The 23496-nt window shown below is 32.7% G+C and overlaps 1 protein-coding gene and 1 long non-coding RNA gene across 3 annotated transcripts in view; one reads left to right on the top strand and one right to left on the bottom strand.

Moving 5' to 3' along the window:
* The window catches only part of LOC138134197 (piggyBac transposable element-derived protein 4-like), a 166775-nt gene extending 161444 nt beyond the window's left edge, over positions 1-5331 (bottom strand). Inside the window, exon 1 of the mRNA XM_069052324.1 lies at positions 4962-5331. The gene's annotated coding sequence lies outside the window, so the exon portion shown is untranslated. The remainder of the gene's footprint in view (positions 1-4961) is intronic.
* On the top strand, positions 3072-3914 carry LOC138133697 (uncharacterized). Of its 2 annotated transcripts, none has more exons than XR_011160487.1 (2): positions 3072-3464; positions 3667-3914. It is a non-coding gene; the product is annotated as an uncharacterized lncRNA (long non-coding RNA). The 2 variants fall into 2 exon arrangements; XR_011160486.1 differs by having other exon boundaries at positions 3072-3451.
* Positions 5332-23496: the final 18165 nt, after the last annotated feature.

Genomic DNA, 23496 nt, shown 5'->3' on the forward strand with positions numbered 1-23496 from the left:
AAAGACATCCAATAAATGTGTGACTGAATTTTCACATCAAAGAACTAAATAAAGACTCCCGTCCGAAGCCAGTTTGCTTTATTTGACTTAAAACCATACAGCAAGTCACGTGACAATACTATGAAATTATACTGTTTAGCGCGTGTAAGGAAGGCTACAGATGTTTTTGGTTTTTGTGTGATCGAGGATTCAATCCGTCGGGTGCAATTTAACTAATTCCTGAAATATTTGTGCGCAAAACACCATCCGATTTTGTCTTGTCGACGAAATTGTGCTAGTGACTGCTTTTAGGTGATTTTTCCATTTACAAAACTCGCCTTGTATTTATCAAGGCTGGCGTTTAATCAAATTTATTTATAAATTCAAATGAACTTAATCAGTCTAAAAGAATTCATCGTGAACGGTTAATTTGTTAAACACATGTAAGCGTTCCCTAAGAGCACACCTTCGATGTGAATAAAATATGCGTATTGCGTGATTATTGAAAATATAAAATGATTTATAAATCACCGACATTTACAATATATTAATTACAAAACATTGTTTAACTAGAGGCAACTAAAGGTAGTTAAGGCTCGTAAACTGTAATAAAAATATCTGTATCTCTATTAACGGTGTAGAGCTAAAGGTAAATTTATGATGGCAATATATACGATATGTAAATTTCCTCAACAATGATTAACACGAAAAACCTTACCGCCGCCTCTCACATTAAAAAAAAAGCGAATTTACATTGTATATGAAGTGGCGCGGTGAGCATTCGAATTTTAATTAAATAATCGCGTAAAAGCTCAGACAAGCCCATCATTTAGTCGATGACGTTTTTTCCCCAGATAATTCGATTTCATATGTAAATTAATTTCGGTGAATTACGTAATGAGAGGACCCCGTTTAATTACATGATATTTGATTGGCCCAGCGGGTTATCTCGAGACCCTCCTGGTCAAATACATCGGTAGCCATCTCTAATAGAATCCAACATTATTTAATGGTTCGCTTCGTCACTTACACCGAGTTAAAGTATGATTATCGTTAGTCAATCATCAGTAACGGGCAGCTTCATATTCGCCGAGTCAGGGACCCGAGGGTGGGACCCGAAACGCGTTTATTTTACAGCTGCTTAACGCTCTAATGTGAAGACGGATGCGATTTTACAAAAAACGACCCCAGTTAATCGAATACCCATTTTATCGGTTTATGGAATTGTCCAAAAAATACAGCGTGCCCGCCATTAATTGGGGTATGTCCTTCGGGATTTTTTTAACTAAATTGGAAATACCGGGTGCGCACGAAAATTTAACATTACAAATTGGTCTGGAAAAAATATGTCCTCTTTTATAATCCGTCATTAAAAATTCAGGAGCAACAGTGTGTTAATTTCGAAGAAAAACAATACAGTTGTAAAAGATATCTAGTTTCGTAGTGAATGAGTCAATCACATAATGACTAATGGGTTATCTCTATATGAGGATGGTTTATCATCATGTAATGTCTCTGAGGTTGAAGGTGTTGACTGACAAATAATAGTAGATTATATAATTAAGAGTAGAAGTGAGTCTTTTTGTGCCAAGCCCAGAGATTGAAGACGAGACGAAGTCGAGGTCGGCAACCGAGCGAAGCACAAAAAGACTCACTTCTACTTTGAATGATATAATCTACTATTACGATATTTAGAGATTTCTTCACTTTTATCGTACCAATGATTTGTTCCATTTGTATTTCTTTTAATTTATCTATAGTATGAGCGATATAATGTGTTTATTATTGTTCGCCATGAGTAAATAAAATGAACAGGCGCCCTCTTCGCTTCATGTGATTTACGTTGACAGTTCATTGTTCAGCGTCTACAGAAGATTACTAAATGAACAGACGTCGTGAAACAAAAAACTCCTCGTTTTTATGTTATGATCCTAATAGAAATTTCTTGTTTTTATATCGGATGATTCAAAATGATTGTGGATAAGTATGGCAACTATGTACCAGAAATTATGTGACAACTGTGTGGGTAGGATAGAGTTGACATTTCTTTGACAGTTCATAGTCGCACAGTTTTTAAAATTGTCAACGGACAGTGATATAAAAAAAAATCAAATGCACGTTTATGAAATGTCATACAAATGTCAACTCTACCCCACCCACACAGTTACCACATAAATTTTCGTACATATAATGTATTCCAACTTTAAAAAATCGATGCTTGGCCATGACAATCTGACAGATTTCATCCTGTATATCTGAATAAAAGTTTGGTTAGGAATTCTGAAAATTTTGAAGGCACAGTGTTGCCACGCTTTTTTGCGAATCGATTGAAACTGTATTACAAGAAATTAATAGAGAACCCAGCATTTTTTATTAAAAATAGCAATTGAAAAAAAAGACAAATCAAAATGTAAACATCTGGTGGAGGCTTTAGTCGTTGAATGAGTTTCAAGAACGCTTGCTTTAGTTTAACAAGCAGAAAACGGATAAGTTCTCCAAAATGGAATCACTTTTTTTAAAAGACATCTACACTTTAACCTCCTCCATTATTTCATCTTCAGAATTATCTTCGTCATTAGATTCCGAATCATCTTCTAATGTTTAGCCCACGAATAATTTCGTTCAGATCTCTTTTAAGAAATGTTTCCACTTTTCTGATTTTCTTTTTTTTTGTTGTTCTACTATCCTCCAGACCTTTTTTTTGTAATTATGCAATATATAACAGATCTTCCCACCTATAAATTAATTATACAGTTCAGGATTTCATCGAATACAAATTCATTGTTCTCACATTGAAGATATCCATCAATCTATTAATAATACTCGTAGCATCATTACTTAGATCGGCCCTACCTCGTTTAAAATGTGTCTAGCCCTTCAACACTCGACAAACACAACTTTTGGCATTATGCACTTGTAGTAAACCCTTTAAATTATTACTTTGTGTTGTCTAATTTAAAATAAATTGGAAAAACGTCAAAATGACATTTATTGATAACTTTATTTACTTTTTGTTTTAGAATCATCTTGCAACATAGCACTTCAAATTTAGTTACAAAAGATTTACAACCAAAATGAAATGAAATATAACTACGGGTAAAATTAGTATATTAAAGAGAGTAGACTCGATCCTGGTTCCTAGGGGCGTTTGTCGATTGTTGATTGGCTGCACTGTTATTGTCAAAATTGTTAGATATGACTATGATATGACTGTTCTGTGGATATGACAGGTGACATTTCAAGAGTAAGTGCAAAATAAACACAATAATGGAAGAAAATAAGTTCAATTACAGTGTTCAACTACAAACTTACAACTTGTGAAAAAACTTTGCCATTTGTGCTGTAAATTTTCCGTAATGTGATTTGCTAGTGATGTTGAGCGAATGATTAGAAATTTTTTTATAATGAGGTGTGCAAGTTTACAGCAAGCTGGAATTATGATGTGGGAAGACATAGACAATACTATAGAAGTGTATGTTGTCTCTGTAAGCTGATTGGAAAGTAAAACTTTTGTAGGGCGATTAAATGTTTCTTCACATATTTGAATAAGTGTAAAAAAGCAGCTACTTGGAAAATGTAAACCTCCAAAATTTCGCTTTGAACTATATATCTAAACATTGTCGTCACAGTAATTGTTGTCCTCAGAATTAAGCTAATTAGCACATTTAGTACACATGCTCTTTTTAGGTAGGGAGTTGACTATTGAGTCTGCAATGTAGTGAAGAATATTTTCATTTGCTAGAGAAGAATTATGTTCAGTGTAGGTGGAGGAACAAGTAGGGAGTGTAAGTGATGATGTTGAAGGTGCATTCAAATTTGGAGGTTGTTTTATTTATTTTTTATTTCTTAAAACTTTGTCATTATTTGCATTTAAATTAAATTGCTCATTGTTAAAATATTTCAAGAGTGAAAATAAAATGTAAATTTTATGTTAACTATTTAGATTTGCTTGCATTTACTTCACAAAGTCTGTGGCAACTAGGCTGCCAATTCAATGGTTTCCCAATATTTTGGATCCACAATTGTCTGCGTGACGCATCGTTTGGGAACCGAAACATTTTAATACCTCTTTCTGATCTGGCAGAACAATAAGGTGCCGTGCAACCAACCATTTTAAGAAATTTTTCTGTTTTGAATTTGGCGCTTGACCGAACTGACAGATATTTGAAGCTTGATAGTAAACAGTAGATGCTGCCAACAGAAAATGTAACTCTCAAAAACTCCCCTAGGAACCAGGATCGAGCCTACTTTCCCTTATATACCACTCTAACTACGGGGTGATCAAATAGGACTGTTTAAGTTGGTAACACTGAATTGTATTTTAAATCGTATAACAGGAGTAACTTTCGGTTGTTGATGGCTTGTCGTTGTTAATGCTATACCTACATCAGATATTTGTCAAATAAACCAACAAAACATATCCGGTTGCAGTGTTATAAATAACCGAATTAAAAAATTTTCTTAATTGTACTGCCAACTTAAACAGTCCTTCTTGATCACCTGGTACTACTTTCCTCAGTACTGCCAATTTAACAAAATTAAAGCATGGCAACCTATCGTTTTTTTAAAGGTGGAATAGATTATATAGTCCATTTTTTTATTATAGTCCGATGAGCTTAGTCCGAATCAAGAAGTCGACATGACCTGCGTCTGCTTTCGACATTTGACAGCAGTGCATGGTTCTACCAATATTTGAAAATTTATTTAGGCAGCATGAGACAGATATTGTGTTCTTTCGTGCTTTCTTGGTTTTTCTGCAAATTCATTCCTCCGTTTTAATTTTATCTTTCAAAAAACCGCTCCCTTCAGAACGCTTTTGATAACTATTTACATAGGTATCAACTAATAGGTCAGATATATTAAAAATTGTTGAAAACAGCACTAAACAACCACGTTTAGACTGTCTTTCTTTCCTCCTAGATTTTGTTTCGGCAACGCCATGAACACAAAACAACTCTCTATGAATTAGTTTACCCCCTTACCTGTTAACTTCCAGTCTTGCAAGTTTCCGCGCAATTCCAATATTATTTTTGCAATTTACAAATTCTGTAAATGAATCTGTTCACATGCTTTTCGTTGGCATCATACGGAGGACATTTCAAGCAAAATTAAACAAAATTATCACAAATAACGTGGTTAAAACGTAACCTAAAAATTTGACGTCGCTAGTGGAATCGAGTGGAATAAACGTACAATTCGCGTCTTGCTCTAATCGCACATGCTAAAGCGAAATGCATAGTGGGACACGCTTAATACAATACGTACAAGAATTCAATAGTTTGTTTACATTATGTTGAAAAGAGATAGCAATATGACAGTTGTTCTGCTTTTTAATTGATACATCGGACTATAATTAAAAAATGGACTATAGTTGCCATACTTATCCACAATCATTTTGAGCCACCCAATATATTATAATAACATTTTTCACAAATAATAAACGTGACAGGCGCCACAAAACTCACGATCTCGTCGCTTTCATGTCACCTTGTTAATAACGTGGTGTTTAACTTATTGAACATTAATAGATTTCAAAACGATTGAGAGCAAAGTCAAAGTGACAGGCGTCAAGACAACAACAACCTCTTCTCTTTCACGTAAGCCTAATGTTAAGCCGCTTCTCCGGTTTCCTTCTTGTGGAAATAGATCGCGCTACTTGATTCTGGTTGCGTGGGATTTCTTGTCGCTTAAGAAAAAGTTATCTTTTTCAACACCTAAACTAAACTAGTTTTACGAATATCACCGAAGTGTTGTTTACGCTTTTCCAAATCGTAGTTACTTGTCCTAAAAGACTATCATCCAAAATCATTCTTATCGTCGCGATTGGTGTGATTCATCTGGTTTGGTTCTTCTGATTCCGTCGGAGCTCAAAAGGTCATGCACCTCATCCTTGCATCCCCCTTGTAAGCCTGCTATTCCTCACGACAGGAAATCCATCTGCTTCATCTGAGCACCGCTAGAAGTTAAACTCAAGATCTCTTGGATTTCATAACTAGTAAACACCTTCTCATTCTTGCATTTGGATATTTGACAGTCTACTGCTGCAGAGAATGTATTAGGTTTGGTATTGTTTCTTCCATTTTTTTTCCTCCAGTACCTCTACACCATGCATGGATTACAGACTTCTTTATTTTTTGCAACTCACATGATTGTCTTCTTCTAAATGAATTGAACAAGAAAGTTTGCTGATTGCAACAACAGCAAATTCAAATCCGTTTCTGCTCTAATATATCATTTGAAGTTAAAATGTTGTATTTTTCTGCAATTAGCACGTGGTAGGCTGAAAAGTGTGTTTTAGATAGTTTTGGTAAGTTTTCTGTTACAACAAATCAAAATAAGAAGTTTATTTTAAAGTAATTAAGAGGATTAAAAAATGTTGAAGGTATATTTTCTTATTGTGAAACTGGATTTAGTGCAATGATTTATTGTGCCGTACAAGAGTTGTAAAGTGATTTTTGTTTTAAATCAGCTGTCAAAGTGTTGTCAAGTTGGTATGAAGAATTGAAAGTAGCAAATAGTGCATTTCACAATGTAGGTTGGCAGTGTTGAGCTGTTCAAGGTCATCAGCGCTGTCATTGCGCATAACTGCCATTTGCGTTTGCGTTGAAAAATTAACGCACAAAATTTGAAAGAATGCCTTCGTAGTGGGCAGCCCTTCACAGAGCGTCAAAAAAATGGCCCTGATTCGGTACTCCGAAGAGTTGAAAACAAAGGTGACAAACCCGAATTGATTAAGAAGGCGATGGAATATTGGATAAAACGTTGTGGGTTATTAAGTACCACTCACTCGGGCAAGCCCTCGTAGGTTACAAGTTACAAATATTGGGTGATTCAAAATGTAGGAAAATTTATGTGGCAACTGTGTGGATAGACTTGACATTTCTTCGACAGTTCATAGTCGCGCAATTTTTAAAATTGACAAGTCAACGTCCAATGATATAAAAAAAAATCAACTGCACGCTTATGAAATGTCATACAAATATCAACTCTACCCCACCCACACAGTTGCCACATAAATTTTCGTACATAGTTGCCATACTTATCCACAATCATTTTGAATCACCCAATACCTCTCGTGGGTAATATCTTAAATAACCCACTTATACCATAAATAACTATAAAACGACAAAATGACACTGACCACGTTCGATATTTGAATTACGTTATACAGACATAACCTCAACTTTGACATGGGGCAACTGTTATACAGTTTGTCGGTAAGTACAGGTTTTAGGGTAACACAGTCTGGTTTTGTATAAAGTTTTGACACTGACAGCTGATTTAAAAAAAAAATAGATGCATTTGAAAGAGGTGTAACTGGAAGGGGCAGTTGATGTTGTTGGAACGTACCGGTTTTGTTTCTGTAGGTGTATACTTAGTTGATTCTTTAAACATAATTTATACAGGCTGTTAGGTAAATGTCCTGCCAAACTTTAAAGAGAGTATCACAATGCTGATCAGATACAAAAAGTCCTCAGTCGTTTTTGGCTCAGCTGCACAGTTCATTTTGAATCTGTTGACAAAAAAGTACATCAACTCGTTAAGAATCTCTGAAAATTGTATTACTGCTACCGTAAAAAAAATAAATAATATCCTTGGAAACGAAACTTTTTCTTAATTGTGAATCTCAAACGATGGGGTACATTTTTTCCGCACCTCATTTTGAAGGAAATTAGCATCCAAATAAAAAATGGTAAAGGAAAAATGTACCCAATTTTGCCTGATGATGAACTGTTTACATTTTGGCAGATCATTTACCTAACACCTGTATTATTCGGAGCTAATTCCATGATCTCGTATTGAAAGAGTTAAAGAGAGATACCTAGTTCTTCACACAAATTTTTAAACTAAACCGGACTTGATTTAAAATTAATTAATTTCTGAAAATATATTCAAACTTCTTAGCGTTAAAATTAAAGTCACGTGAATTATATTTGATGTTTATTCATATTTTTTTTTTTTTCTATACAGGGGTATTCACGAGTAATAATGGGCCTAACAACGTCCCGACGCAACCAAATAAACATATTTCTCAAACGGGTAGATAACAATTGATCTTTTTATTTTTTAATGAATCCAGGACTGCTTTTAGTAAAACAATTTTCAGTTGTCGTTATGTGACTTCTATTAAACCTAAAATGTATTTCTGTTTAAATAAAAATAACCAAAAAAAAAATTACATTAATTTAGATGTCAACTTCATGTCATAATAAAAGAAAACTAAAACCTACTTGTTTTAATTTCTTTTAAATAAATATAAAAGATCCACGAAGGCGATGAAAATGTATAACTGGTTGCATTTCAATTTTTGTAAGGCCCATTATTACTCGTGAATAACCCTGTATTTATCTAAAATTTAGCGTTTTGATTATGATTGTTCTAAGCGTCCGTCGAGAGAACTATTTCAGAAGTGATTAATCATCGAGGACCAAGTCCGGATCCATTGTACATACCATCAAATTAAAACTGATCTGATTGAGGACCCAAACATATTGGCTATCGGTTGGGTATTTAAGCATAAAAGATTGGTCCGAAAATGCGCGTCCTAATCGAGACGTCTTGTGAAATTAGCAATTACTCGGCAGTACCAAGCACAAAAGAGTATGGTAATTTGTTAAAAAACATCAACCAAACCTTGTTATTGAAAGTTGATTTTTATCCTCGATCCTCAAATTTTTTCAACCAACAACAAGTTTGACAGACTCGCGAAAAAACCGCCTGAAAATATGACTTCGGCACCCATTCGATTTAGTCTAAAATGATAAATACGCGTTTGACTGTTGATGTAATCGAGTTCGAGGAAAACCTGTTCGTTGACAATCAGTCCCATTTATCCGTCAGCATTTTTTTAGACCTTCTAATAAATCAATTAATAGAAAAGTTGACAGCCGTCGTGTAAATGAGTAATAACAAGTTGTAAATGGTCATAATCAAACACTGTAGAAATATGAATAATGAACAAGGTTGAGGGATCCGTCGAACTTATCAGGAATGTTGTCAGATTACCAGCCGTAGGTGGCAGATGCCAAAGCATGCGAGACTGTAATGTTCCTTATTTGTCATCCGAATCCCTCACATGGAAACCTCATAACGATTAGGGAATAAATCAAAAAGTTCCAGTAATAGAGTGATAGACTTGAATATTAAACGTGCACGCCTCTTTACAGTGATATATCGACGACCGTTCTTTTACACCGAGCGATTTCCAATCTAACATCTGTTTCGGCTGATCAACCTTGCACCCCTAAATCTTACAAGGGATGATATTTCAGAAGGGGCTACCTGTTAAACTTGTGATCGGAGTGGTGGTCATTTAACACCGCTGAAATAGCGCAGCTTTCATTTGACAGCCATTGTGTTAGATCGATGATGTTTTCCCATTGTGTCTCAAATAATTTGGGATTTTGCCGAGTAACGGCCAGCTTTTTATGGTGTTATCTTCCAAGATGAACCCTGACCGAAAATTAATCTGTTATGATAGATTGCGGTTAATTCTCGAGATCGACCAGTCTTTATTTTTATAAATGGATTGGGTATATTTCACTCTTTATTAAGTATTCAAATTGGTCAGTGCTCGGTGTGTTTTTTGTTTCCAACAGGAATCTACTAAGGCAGATGAGAAGGGTTGGTTAAGTAGGGTAATTATAAAAACTATCTAGTTATTATCTTGATATTACTGCACCTTTACACCGCTTTACTTTAAAATAATGAAAAAAAAATACGTATCACTCCTCAAACCAAGAAATTTAGAATGCATTAAAGCCGGCAGCTGCTCTACAAGATCACTTGTATCATCTTTTTTTTGGTTTCTCGGCTAACGCGCTTCAAATTATTAAAAGACGGCTGTCCATTAAAGACCAATTCATTGTATTAGTTTGTTTTAAAACTAGTAATAATCACAATAAATTATATCGGATGTGGAAGGGGCCGGAGAATAATGTAAGCTCCTGGAACACAACCGGATTCGTAGTAATTTATTTCTGCAAGCGTACGTCTAACTTGTATTTATGAGCCGACTCCAATAAATTTACACTCAGAAATAACTTAATAATCCTAACATAACTTAACGAAATCACGAAAGAGCGTAATCTAGGAATTTGTGGCACAATGGATGACTGTGCTAACTCATATCTACCGTACCCAAGTGTCTCCTAACCGACACTTTATTGCTACCACTGTTTGCCACCTCCGACCGGACTCACACCGGAAAATTGTCCAGAAACTGGTACAATGGAAACAGATATAAAACATGAGTTGTATACATATTTTTATATTTACTGTTTGCAACAAGTATTGTTATTTCGCACAGCATAACGAAAATATCCAACCATTTAAATTTCTTATATATTTTTTTTCTAATAGATTTTGCTTAAAAAATAAGGCTTTGAAAATGTCTTGAAAACTCTATTCTAAAAATTCCTAAAATTAACGAAGTTACAGCCATTAAATAAATCCTCATTAAAACCAATAAGCGAAAATTAAATCAAAAGCTTCTCTTTTTCTAATTAATTTTGGCATGTGAAACATTTAAAAAATAACCCAAAAATCAATATGTAGATAATTTTCAAAATATGCCCATCCTCTTAATTCTCAGTATCAGTATACAGGTGTTCTCGAAATGCATATAAAAAAAAATAGTTAGTGACGATGAATAGAAATGAACAGTAAAAGTCTTTTTGTTTTTGAGATATAAAGCATTGAAAATTTGCTCGAAATTTCCAGTACGCTACTGAGTTGAAGTAATTGAGGAAAAAGAAAAAAAAATTCGATTTTTGACATGCATTTCGAGAACACCTGTATTTATTTCTTTCTGGTACAAGCTGTAGACACAATTTTATTATACAGATTAACAAAAGTTATATGTTTCATTTTTTGAGATGAGCAGAACCGCTGAAATCATGACAGCTATTTGGGAACTCTTTTTTGATGAATGTACACTTGCTTTCAAAACCTTCGCGTACACATGCTAAATCAAGTGACAACGATTTTGCAAAATTTAAGCAGTGTGAACGGGTAATTTTGAAATTAAGTTAAAGATGACATTGACAGCAATTAAAAAATTATGATTGGTCTTCAATTCACGGTCCCTCCTTGTTCCCACCTCTTCTTTACTTATTACTTATACTGGGTGCCCCAAAATTCGCAGAACAACTCAATGAGGCAATGTCAATTCATGTTAGAAAATAACGAGAAAAATAATTAAAAAATTCTATATTCTCTTAGATTTGAAGATATGGGGGCCCAAAGGGTGCAGCTTTGATCTCATTTATTTTAAATAATAAAAAAGATTTTGACTATTTGTCTTTTACTAGGCAGTGGCCTAATAATTTTGAACGATTGTGATCAGGTTTGCAATTATTTTCTTCATTATTTCCAGCATTTCCAAGTAGTAATATTTGTTCGTTTTACCTCAAATAGCGTACGGCAACACGACTTTGATTTTTCCCTCTCATTTCCAAGGATACAACAAAAATGAAATATTTGCAGACTATTGGGATGCATAGAATGTTTTTAAATGTTCCCACATTTAGTGTAACGAATAGGTCCATATCTTCTACAAAAAAGAAGATTGATTTTTTTAAACATTTTTACCTGATCTCTTAATGACTACTTAACAACGTACTACTACGTTGTTCCGCGAATTTTGGTGCACCCAGTAGAACAGTGCTTTTATTTAGTCCATTATAAGTAGCAACCCTTCTTATGGACCACTCCTCTTCTAATTTGGAAAGTATCAAAACTTTGTCATGCTCTGTCATTCGAGGCATTTTGACTTTTCAAAAGTTTAGATGTCAGAGTTGATTAATTACAACCCTGATTTAATATAGCAAAAAATAGGTGTACGCGAAAGTTTTGAAAGCGAGTGTACCTAATCACTTATGCCAAGCATCGTACTTTTTTATTTTTAAATATTTCAGTTATGGTTTTCAACTTTTTACTCAGTTATTGAAAACAAATAATTTTTAAAGAAAAAAACTAGGAAAAATTATACTCATAATGTGCCAAATTATTTATTACGACACATCAGATATGTATTTCATAAAAGTAATAGAAATTTCGATTAGATTGTCTCACTTAAGGAGGACAAACATTTAAAAAAAATAGTCTCGCACGTCTCCAAATGAAAAATCCAAGTAACAATTCTCGTTATACATAGTTTTAACAACGAAGAATCTAGTACTCTTAGAAATAGAGAAGAGAAACAGAATTAAGATTTTTATTTCAAAATAATTTATTTACTTTGAAATTCGGCAAGATGATTCACGAGTAGAGCCTAACAAAATTTGTGATGCAACCAACAATACATGTCTCCCATACAACTGAAGATTGTTAAGTTAAACAATTATTCCACGTTTAAATTTTGTGCAAATGTAATGTTGGTTGCATCACAAATTTCGCTAGGTTCATTATTAAAAAAAAAAAATCGTTACGAACATTTTACAGATTTTAGTAAATTAATATACCGGGTGTAGATTAAAAATTCTCGGATATTGGCTCCCCTAATTATTTTAGAACAAAGCCTTAAATACAAAAGTTGTAGAGTTTTAAAAATGGTTCCCAATTCTTATTTGTTTTGTTTTTTAATATCTTCCGGAAGTACACAATAATGAAAAAAAAAATTAAAGAATATGTTAAAATAACAATAGCTGGGAAGTGTAACCGAGGTGACAACCAACGATGACAATGTAAGTATAATATTTGACATGTCAAACTTGGAACTGGTCGCTCCGGATAGAATACAGGAAATGTTGCTTGCATCTCTCTAAAAGACAATCCGGAGTATGTAATACCATTTTACGAAGTTAACTTTTTCTTCTTAGTTAAAAGAGTTCATTCTTTGAGGAATCAGCAAACTCGTTACGTTTGTCAAAAAATGAACTTTATTGTTGTCATGGGTATTACTATTTTATCGATACATTTTTAATATTTAATTTTTCTTTTTTAATAGAACCAGAAGGTGTTAGAAAATAATTAGGGGAGCTAATATCAGAGGATTTTCACTATTACATGTTAAGGGCCTATGTACCAAAATCCATTCTACACCCTGTATATATGATATTTATTTTCATATGTATATGATAAATATAGTAATAATACTACAACGTGATCAAGAATGACTGAATCTGTGGGTAACAATGAAAATTTGAATGATTTTGGTACCACTGTAATCTAAACGCATTTCCGGTTGTCAGCTTTGACAGAGTTGACAGACGAATTTGACGTTTACCATCAAAGGGTCATTTTTGTAATAGCATAAACATACCCGACATAACCTATTTTTTTTAATGTCGTGTCAAGTTAAAACATCCGGTCAGTGCCAATTACGAAACAGAAAAACACCAATATATTTCAATTGTTTCATTGCCAACAGACTCAGTCATTGTTGATCACGCTGTACTTATATTTATTATTTCTAATTAAAACTGCTACAAAATATTTCATTTATAAAGAAATCAACAAAAAACGGTTCTTCAAAGAATCTACCTACGTAGAAACAGAAAAACACCAATATTTTTCAATTGTTTCATTGCCAACAGACTCAGTCATTGTTGATCACGCTGTACTTATATTTATTATTTCTAATTAAAACTGCTACAAAATATTTCATTTATAAAGAAATCAACAAAAAACGGTTCTTCAAAGAATCTACCTACGTAGGTAGGTAGGTACTGTCGCGAGCAAAAAAAAACTGGTCGTCAAAATCATGATTTGACACAATGGAAAATGCTCCATTGTAAAACGGTCGTAAATATCATAACCTATCATCATGCTGTATGACATAAATTGACATTAGTTAATTAGTTTTTTTCACATTTTGTTGACATGGGCATAATCAGGCAGGCAAATTTTTTCATTTGTGACAGTCTAACCAAATTTTGAAATGACATTGACGACCAGAATTTTTTGCTCGCGATAGAGCCAGTAGATACAGTTAATTTCAAAATTATAGAGTACTTACACCCAGTTTTCTACAGTGCGAAATGTACTTACATTTTTTGTCAATTAGCAATGTCACTTTTGCCAAACAAAATTCCTAATGTAACCGAAAACACGAAAGTGCTCACTCTTTCCAAATTAGAAGAAGGGTGGTCGATCCGGAGGGTAGCCCAATATTATAACATCGTGAAGAGCACCGTGCAGAGGATAAAACAGACTATGTTATGGTGTTCTAAAATATCAACGACATTTTATGTTGTCAAACTTACCTAACCTATATAAAAAATATGACGCTGAAATTTCAAAAAGGCATGTTTACATGGGGAAAAAGTTGTAATAAATCGATTTCTTGATTTTTGAGGTGTACTCGATAATTTTGAAATTAACTGTAGTATAAAATTAATAAATATTGTTAGATTTGCTATGCTAAATATCTAGATTATACTTGTAACGACTTGTATGTAGTTAAAAAAAGGATAATTTTTTAACAACACGATTTTTGGCTCAAATTTTCATTTTAATTGAATCCAAGATTTGTGCAGTGTGATCTCGGCTTCGGAAGTCGTTCCTTGATTTGCATTGTGTAATAGCCACCGCAAAGTAGTGGCTATAAGTAAACCATAAATCGGAAGATATTGGTCCGATACCTCCTCTTTAGCCTCATACGTTGACTCCTCTTAAAAATCAAACTGACCTCCACCTGCTGCCCACAAAAATCTGATGCACCTTAAATCAACATCGACAAAAAACCCCTAACACCGGTAATTCTAATTTAAAAATTTAAATGAGCCACGTGTCTAAGTAACCGTAAGTATTGGACGCACATGTTATCTCTGTAATTGTTTTTATTTTCTTTTAACTAAACGCAACGAGCAGACCCCTTGATTAATTTACCCGACAAAATTAGGACCACACACCGTTTTTATTTAATTAACCCTCCGATATTAATTAATCAACTTACTAATTTTTCAAAAAATATTATACCATTTTTTTGGGTTCTCGTGACAAATCTATTGTGATCAAATAAAGACACAACAGCAGTCGACAAAAAACTGTCCCAGATAAAATGGACGATAGCGAAAGGGGTTGATATTTAGTTATTAAAGCGACAAATTGTACAAATTTAGGCATCAGTAGAAAAAATGAATAAAATGCGTGGGGTATAATGTCAGGGATCTAATAAGCAGGTGATGCGTGCGTACATATGCGTCTACTGAAAAAAAATGTTCAGCTGTGCTACGGTGCGTTACAACTGGAGAATCGTAAATGACATACTTTATTAAACCAATTATTTTGTATTCTGTTTTATCGCTTTTAACCCTCTGAATGGGTTCCCGAAAACAGTTTCTTCCGGAACCAGACTAAAGATAGGTTTTTTTGTTATTAACCTCCAGAAAACAATGTTTCAGTTACAATTAAAAAAATATTAGGACAGGATAAGGGTGTCACAAATCTGTTAAATTAATATTTTATTTCTGTCATCCTGTGGGCCCAAGCATCTACATAAAATCGCCTAATTTACATACGGTAGCCCTTAAAACCTATAAAATACCTGAAGCACAGATGCACCCTTATAATCAGTGGAAGAAATAGTGTAGGAATCTGATTCAAAGCCATTGACCTTTAGTTCACATATTTTAGGGAAGCGTTTCTGAATAGGGGTGTCTAAAGGGATGATAGATTTTATTGTGATCAAAAACGTCAGCTTTGTTCGGGATTAGATATTAATTAAATTTGGAGTGTCACAGCATGCGCGATAAAACTTCCTACAAGACAATCTATTAAACTGTTTCCTGTTGTCTTAGAGCCATCCATATTTGAATATGGTTTATCTATTTTTGATCGGTGAAGCATCTGCCCGCCTGAAGAAAATACTCATAGCGTCATTCACGTTTGGACTATATATTATTTGAAAGATATCGAAATTCGTTATCTCGATCTGAGGTGTGTAGGAAGTAGTTTTGAAACGCGTATGACGATATTTCGAAGGTGTACGCAGTAATTTATGGTTGCAAGTCTTGGGCAAAAAACATGCGGTATACAAACCCGCATGGTAGTCAGTGCGGCTAATAATCTTTAATAAATATCCAAGAAAGCCAGTAATGAAAATACAGAGTTCCGCAAAGCAATTAAAATAATTTAAGGCAAGTAGCAATGTGGACTTACAAATTACACTTCTTACCAGACAAACAAATAAATTATTGAAAAATTAGATAAATGTATTTGCGTGTCATTGTGGTGTAATTATTGGAATCGGACAATCATTTCGAACCCTAGAGCCAATCATTTGGCCATTCGCCGAGAACATTTTGTATGGAATTGAAAATTATCTGGATCTGCTTCACAGGAAACGGCGGATTTATCGCTCTTTTACACCATATAATCTGTGACTTTGAGTTAGTGTTTCGGATTTTTTTAATTGATTAAATCCTGAAACTTCGTGTACGTACGTGTCATAAATTATTCTGGAAAGAGATGAGTTGGAACGAAGAAAGTCTAGAAATGCGACAAAAAATTGTAATTAGTGAAGAGAAATCTTTTTATCTCTATCTAATGGATTTTTTGGCAAACTGTGTTGGAGAAGACAGATGTTTCGTTGCATTTTTCCTTGATTGGTTGTTTAATTATACCGAAATTTTTCTGTTTGTGATACCAAAAGTGGGTCGGAACGTTCGCACAATATTCCACAAATTGTTGAAATATTTTCATGTCACAAAGAAAATAATTGAGTGTTGCTTAACAGATTATATAAAGCGTAAAAGTACTAAAAATATTTTACATTTCGTATGTCTCAAAGACACATTCTCGGTGGGCATCAAATGTTTTTTTTAAATTGATGTAATAAATTAAAAAGTGAAATGAATTATTTATTTAATTTTTTTAGCAACTACAAACTGTGTAAGTTTTTTGTTTATAATAAACACTGACAAAGACTCATTACCATAAAAAGTGAAACATATTGCTTTCTAATAACTTTTTTGTTTTATAAATTTTACATCTCGATTTAATTAGACTGTCGGCTATAAAATATAATTTACACATATAATTTTTTTTTTTGTAAAAAGTTTGACAAGTCCAGCGTGCAGAAGAAGTTAATGATGCTTTGTTAGGATTAAGCATGTGAAGCGGTTAGCTCAGAGAAACAATAGAAAATAAAATTTTTGTGGGTGTGCTGTAATAATTGGTACCTAGGGAGGTATTAAAATAACATTATTGTAAATTGTTGTAAATTGAACTGTCGGGTGCTACAAAAGAGCTTTTGAAGATGTAAAATCTGTTGCAGTCGTCTTTAAAAAATCGCCACTTTTCCAACTGTTGCAACGGTAAAGGATTTACGAAATCTTGATTGGTTTATAGGAACTAACTGACAACATTTACGTTCAACTAGGACATTTCTCATTCTTATTATTTTATTTCCACCTTCTAAGTAAATGACACTTTATAGGTATTTGTGGTAACTAAGTAAATGGGTAATTACAGGCAGAGCCCTGTAATATTTAACAGGCACGTAGAAGAGACCTGTAATAGTTATTACAAGTCTCATCAAAAAATAAATAATCAAAACTATGTTTATTACAAACACAAACAAATTTAACTATCAATTGTTGCAATTACATACGTTAATAATGCATTTTGATCCGTTTCGGAAGTATTTTCATATCGCTCCTGGGATCGAATCAGTAGAGAGCCGCACTTGCAGCGTTGGTAATTCCGTGATTATTTTCTTGCATTTCAAGAAAATCGCCTTCAAAGTCTTCATCGGGCATTAAAGCCATTCTTTCTTTTCTTTCTTTTTGCAACAAATTTCACAAAACTTCTGACAGTATTTTTGTTGTTTATCTCAACACCATGACGACGTAGGTATAATTGCCCCACCGCCTTTCATTACAAAATTTTTATAAACATAAATAACAATTAAAAAACGAAATTTAAAGGCTGAAGGTGGAAATAAAAGTTTGTATGCAACTCGCTTAGCATTTAATCTTTACTGGGCTTACTGCCTTATGGGACTCGCTCCTTACGTCGCTCGTCCAACAAGTGCCAGCGCGCCCGTAAAGATTAATTTACTAAGCTTGTCACATAAATAACTATTTCGGGTACAAGTTTACAAAAAATTTAGTTTCCTTAAAAGCATCAAGTCAAACATTAACTGTTTTCTAAACTGTTGCATTGTGGAACAACTGTATAGTACATATTTCCCTTATTGTTACTAAATACGATTCTAATTTGATGTTAACATATCCATAGCGCAATCCCATTCTTTAGATCAGATTCTTCTGTAAAATATTTTCTACACCGTCTGGAGAAAAGTTACAGTACTTTGGTAAACAGTTACGTTTCATCTGTCGTGCAGAGCAACATGCAATTGTGCATGTTCACAAGATTTTCTGGCAAATTAAAATTCTCTGGACCAGTTCTTTCTTAATTACTTGCGAGATGCATATTCACATTGTTAGGATCCTTACAGATTTCTGCTTTTTACTTCCACATTCTTTAAGAAAATTGAAATGTGGTGACGGGGGTGAAAAATCGACATAAAGTTAAATTCTATCTTCAAAATGTAGAAAAGAATTATTTTCAACCTGTGCCTGTGGAATCGATTTGATTTTTTTTTGCAAAATAATCATTACAGTTAGAACATAAAGATTTCTTTATTTTGATGCCAATGAAAGCAGCTCTTTTGGAAGAATGGCAAATTTACAGATATTTTGAACCTTCACATACGTTACCAGTGTAAGTAAGAATAACATTTCTTAAATGTATGTAGTTTAATATTTGACAAATACAAGTACCTAATAATAGTTATATCGAAATACATATGACCATTGAATAATAGAACAAAATACCAAAGTATAAAGTCCATTTTTTAATTATAGTCCGATATATCAATTAAAAAGCAGAACAACTGTCATATTGCTTTCTCTTTTCAACATAATGTAAACAAACTATTGAATTCTTGTACGTATTGTATTAAGCGTGTCCCACTATGCATCTCGCTTTAGCATGTGTGATTCGAGCAAGACACGAGTTGTGCGTTTATTATTATTACATTAGCCATGTCAAATTTTTAGGTTACGTTTTAACCACATTATTTGTGATAATTTTGTTTAATTTTGCTTGAAATGTCCTCCGTATGATGCCAACGAAAAGCATGTGGACAGATTCATTTACAGAATTTGTAAATTGCTAAAATAATATTGGAATTGCGCGGAAACTTGCAAGACTGGAAGTTAACAGGTAAGGGGGGTAAGGGGGTAAACTAATTCATAGAGAGTAGTTCTGTGTTCATGGCGTTGCCGAAACAAAATCTAGGAAGAAAGAAAGACAGTCTAAACGTGGTTGTTTAGTGCTGTTTTCAACAATTTTTAATATATCTGACCTATTAGTTGATATGTAAATAGTTATCAAAAGAGTTCTGAAGGGAGCGGTTTTTTGAAAGACAAAATTAAAACGGAGGAATGAATTTGCAGAAAAACCAAGAAAGCACGAAAGAACACAACTCAAAATCTTAAAAATTGAAATTTGTAATGATATCTGTCTCATGTTCAAGCACGAATTTGAAATTCCGAAACGAGCCGCTAGCGGCGAGTTGAGGAACAAATGAGTGCTTGAAGGACCTTCTGCAACGAATCTTTTATACTATTTTTTCTATTTTGCCGCTTTATACCATTTTATAAATAAAAAAATAAAAATTTTAAATGTAGGGAATTTTGCGGTGGTTGGTGACAATTTTTTATGTGGCATAATTTTAGCCGACTGTGAAAAAAATTAATTTAAAACGTCAGATTTTTTTATTTTGCCATTTGATGTTTGAAAATGAATGCTGAAGAAAGTTTATCACTAACGCCGCCGCAAATTAGGCAAATTGCACAAAAGACGTTAGAAAATTTACTGCCGGAGAAGTTCAAATCCCAGAATGACAATTAAACGTTTTGTTCATTGTTATTTATTAATTTGCTTTGTTGTCTGCGAGATTAATTTTTTGACGTCTGTCAGTTGACACTTCACGCTACCAACATCAGTACAGTAAATTTTACTATTCTAACACGCGAACGACCTATTAAAGCACTCAAATGAGTCATTTGGGTGCTTGAATAGACTTTTTTGTAATTTGCCTCCATTTTGATTCTCTAATAGACATATTAACGAACGCGACGTCATCATCTGGGATGTCCTTATAGCCATTATTTCACGGAACATTTTACGAAAATTTTTAGGTTTGCAAAACTTGATTCGTCATGCGTGTCAGTTTAAATTACAAAATGTGCAAAGAATTATTTATCAGGATTTATCAAGCAACAAATTCGCGACCGTATTTTTGGGAATTTCACGTATTTCAGCGGGGGTACATGAAAGATTATCTTTCATATTCGTGTTTTGTGACAGAATTTGGATAAAACAAAAGGCGACTTTGAAGACTTGATCAAATTTTCACTTTTAAAATTAAGACATTACCAACCGCCATGAAAATCCCTAAATCGAGGAAAGTAAACATTTTTGTTTAAAAACGGCTTAAAAAGGGCAAATTACAAAAAATAGTACAAAAAACTCGTTTCATAAGACCTTGAAGCACTCATTCTTTAAAATAACTCGTGGCTACGCCACTCGTTTTTTAATCTTGTATTCGTGCTTCAAGACTGGTCTTATGAAACTTGTCTTTTAATATACTAATTCTAAACGCAAAATAGAAAAAATTTAATATTCTATTAATTATTTCTAAATTAAAAAGCGAAATCAAAATTGTTCTGCTTTCGTTACCATAGAGAAACAATTTATTAATGAAAAATTGTGAAGGCGTTTGCTTTTCTCTCAAGTAAATACCACTTTTTACGTTACGTATCCCAGGAAACGACCAAAATTGAACTTTTAGTGTTGAAATACGAGTATTATTTCCGCTCTTAGTAGGACATTTTTCACTTTTCCTAACTCAAATTAGTATCACAATGTTAAAGTTTTCCAAACTCCAGTAGAAAAATAAACTAATTATAAAAGTAATAAATAATAATTTGCCGGAAAGTCTTTGTAGGATGCTTTATGGATTCATTTTTGGTAAACATTCGTGAACAGATCAATTTGTCTTTCAAATTACATCATTAATATTTGATTTAAATCACACTTTTCTAATCCAACCAGTGCAGTGGTGATAATTCGAACTGGGTATGGAATGAAAATATCTTTTGTGTTATGCATATCATAATTTATCGAGAATATTTAAGAAAATTATGCTCACACGTTTTGTTTACACTTTAAGTTGATTAATTAATTTCGTCTACACATTCTGATTCTGAATGTAGATAATTTGGTGTTTTATTTAAAAACTAAAATATTTAACCTAAATACCACAACACACGTTTCTCTTAAATTTTTAGTTAATGAATGTTCTATTAGAAATGTTAATTATGTATTCCAAAAGTGTAAAATATTTATATCAACTAGTTTAAGAAGTGTTTTATGTCGCCACAAATTTTATAGATCTAAAATAAATTATTATTGTTTAGATTTTGTACATAAATACCTACATAATTAATTTTTTTAATCGAAACAAATTTTTGAAGGGTTCAATAGTTATTTATGTAACAAGTGAGTAAAGTAATAATTTTGTTTACGAGAAGGAAAATTTGCCGCACGAGCGAAGCGAGTGCTCAATCCGCCGAGTAAAAAAAGATACTTTACTAACGAGTTGCATACAACATTTTTTTGGCGTCCGTTATTAAATGTACAGGTTTTTTATTCATTTACGTTCATAAAAAAAAATGACACGCTACGGCACTTTTTTTAAAGCAATTGTAAATATTAAACGTTACTTAAAGTAATTAAAACAAGATAAGTTTCTACTAATATCTAAAAAGTATTAATCACTTACATTTTTCACTCAAATTAAAAACTTTTGACTAGTAGACTTACGTTTATTTTTTTATACAATAAAAATGTATGGTGTATAATTTACTTCAATTATGATGTTCTCATTTAACTTTTTTACTGACATTGACAGCTGGATGACAAATGACATTTTGTGTGACTCTTAGAATAAAAAGTCTCCAACAACTATTAGAAATAACCTAAACTGAAAATACGAAAAATTAATATTGATGGTCCGAAAAACAATTTTATAGATATTATTAAGCTAAATAAATATTATCAAAAATTTCAACACAGTAAGGAAAAATTCATGTATAGCGCGCCATCTAACGACGAGTAGACAAAGTAAGTTCTCGTTTATAGAATAGACAGTTTTAGTTTTCAGGTAACTGTTTGAGGTTTTCATAAATCCTTATACTCAAAATTCCTTATACAGAAAATTGTATTTTAAGACAAATCAACATTATTTTAACGACTGCAGTTAAATCAGTTATTAAGTATTGTTTTTAAAGTTTATTAATAAGATCAAATATGTTAAATATATGTTAAATAATAATAATATTTATCAAACAACACATAATTACAATATATGTACTATTGCGGGCAAAAAAAGTGGGACATCAAATTTCTGTCAGTTTTGAAAAATTCGATGTAGTTCAAGCTTTATTGTCATTTTTTTGACACTATTCCAGCTGACAGTTTAAAAATTTATTTTATACTCCTATTTTCCTTTTCGAAATGCCTTCTTCTTTTGATAAAGGTAGAGTTTGATTGCAACTTTGCATTAAATAAATATTCACTACGTGCTTACTTACAATCATTCCCTACAACCTACAATACTTAATGACAACGTCAATCAATTCAAAGTAGGGTTAGAATCAGGTAAGGGTTATTTCACATTAAAAGTCAAGACAATGACGTTGATGTCCCACTTTTTTTGCCCGCAATAGTACCTACTTACCTAATTGTTTTAAAAATAACGCATCTTGCATAAATTTGTTTATTGTAATTTTTACTTTTATGTTATCAATGGATAAACTTAATCTGGAGAGCAACAAATATAACTAAAATGTAGCTGACTTTATTATTCATTATTTAATTAATTGTACTTTAATTTTATCAAATATAGGCATAAGCCTTTTCTTTAACAAAATACATAATTTATATTTACAAAAATTATTGAAGAATCTCTGGATTAAGTCATGAAGATGTTCCCTACTTCGACAAATTCTTCTATAAATTTTTTTCTTGTTCTAAGTAACGTGATTTCATAACAATTTTAACAAAAATATGTATATGCTGATTATTTTATTAAAAGTGTTTGTTAAATTGGATTATTATAATTTCTACTCGTCTTTTGTGATTTCAGTCAAGAACTGCGAGAATTCGATAAAATAATAGATGTCTGAATAAGCTTCAGGTGTGCGAAAACATTCCCATTTATTTTCTCTAAATTATTCCTTCCCAAATTTAAGAAGATTAAGTTAGAGCAATCATGAAACACGCCAAGTGGAATATTAGGGATCTGATCCCAATATAAATCTAATTCCTGCGAATTCGTCAAACCATTGAGCGAGCCTGAATAAATTTTTTCCATTAGGGTAAAAGTTGATTATTAATATTTTAAGGTTGGACAACTTTACAAACACTCTCGGGGGTATTTCAGCGAGAGGTGGATACAAATTTAGAATCTCATCCCCACAGTTTTCAATTTTCAAA

The sequence above is a fragment of the Tenebrio molitor genome, chromosome 6 (genome assembly GCF_963966145.1).
Source record: "Tenebrio molitor chromosome 6, icTenMoli1.1, whole genome shotgun sequence".
NCBI lineage: Eukaryota > Metazoa > Arthropoda > Insecta > Coleoptera > Tenebrionidae > Tenebrio > Tenebrio molitor.